The following is a 1,629-nucleotide window of genomic DNA, read 5'->3' as shown; positions in this document are numbered from 1 at the left end:
CGCTTTGAAATAAAACGTTGACTTTTTCTCCAAATAAGTTTTTTGCCCATTCCGAGCCCTAAATATTATCTGACCCTCACTAAAATAAATAGGCTTCTTCCCCTCCGGGACCCCCATCAACACACAAAGTTTCGTGACGATCCGATCAAAATTGCGACCTGAGGCGTGATTACAAAAAATTGGAAAAAAGGGATGTATTAACGACTATTGCGATATCTCCGTTATTTGGCCACCTACGCCAACCTACTTTGAATCATAGTAAAGACAGGATTTTCTACTTTCATAACCAGGCTTTGTTTTTGGAAAGTCCCCAACAAAAGCTGTGTTATTCGTCATTAGAATTAAAATCGAATAAATGAAAAGTTGGGTTCTATTAGCGACTATTGCGATATCTTCGTTGTTTGACCACCTACGACAACCTACTATACATCGTTGTAAAGGTACGGAGATATTCGCTTTGAAATAAAACGTTGACTTTTTCCCCAAATAAGTTTTTTGCCCTTTCCGGCCCCTGAATATTATCCGACCACCACCAAAATCAATAGGCTTCTTTCCCTCCGGGACCCTCATCAACACCCAAAATTTGGTGACGATCCGACCAAAATTGCGACCTGTAGCGTGATTACAAGGTTTAGATGGACAGACGGACCGACTGACGGACGGACACACATAGCCAGATCGACTCTGATCGTCGAGACATTCATTTTGGTATACATAAGTATGGTTAAAAACTTTTTGGCCAAAACCAACTTATAATACCCTCCCCACATAGTGGTGTAGGGTATAACAAGAGAAGACCAGTGAGTCTTCCTTAAAATCACCTGTAAATCTTCTAAAAGATCTTACCCAGGTATATTTGGAGCATGCAAACATTATTCCAATCAATTGACCCAAAAATGCTTCCGATATGCATTTTGTAGTCAACATAGAGATTAAGAGTTTTTTAAACTATGATCATTTAAATAAATTAAATTGATTTGACAAATTTTGATAAATGTAGAACAGATTGTTGCCCGGAGTCGGAGTCGAGCTTTTTTTTTCACGACTCCGGCTCCGACTCCAGCAAAATTTGCTAGACTCCGACTCCAGACTCCGACTCCAACTCCGACTCCGAAGCCCTGGTCTGCACATCTTCATAGAAATCTGCATCCAAATGCGGAAATTTTGTGCGAACATTTTTCTAAAAATCATATTTTTCGGGTCTAATATTTGCAATTGTCTCTCGTATTCCATTGCACATTTTAGTTTTTTACGTTCCGTATCCAATAAATCATTCCTCGTGAAAATCCATCTACTAAAACGCGAGTTACGAGAAATTCCAAAGTAGAAAAATCACCTAAAATTGTTTTTGAAAATATCGCCTACTTTATCGCGTTTTCTGCGGATCGTTTCCACTGCAATGGAAAAACTAGTGCAGCATCTTCGTTTTAGCGGAAACAGAGATTTGAAAATTTCACTGATATGGAAGCTACATTCATTATATCCCAAAAAATAGTGTGTGATGCTACATCCACGGTTCTTGATTGATCGCCTTCAAATAGATATATATCGATGTAGATTTTCATGGTGGACACTGAAATCGGATGCGGACAAAAATTGTATGCACTTTGCGCAAATTAGCGATATTTT

The sequence above is a fragment of the Musca autumnalis genome, unplaced genomic scaffold, assembly GCF_047663935.1.
Source record: "Musca autumnalis isolate F117 unplaced genomic scaffold, ASM4766393v1 scaffold_1, whole genome shotgun sequence".
NCBI classification, from domain to species: Eukaryota; Metazoa; Arthropoda; class Insecta; order Diptera; family Muscidae; genus Musca; species Musca autumnalis.
The sequence above is the reverse complement of the archived record's forward strand: the minus strand, read 5'-3'. Positions refer to the sequence as shown.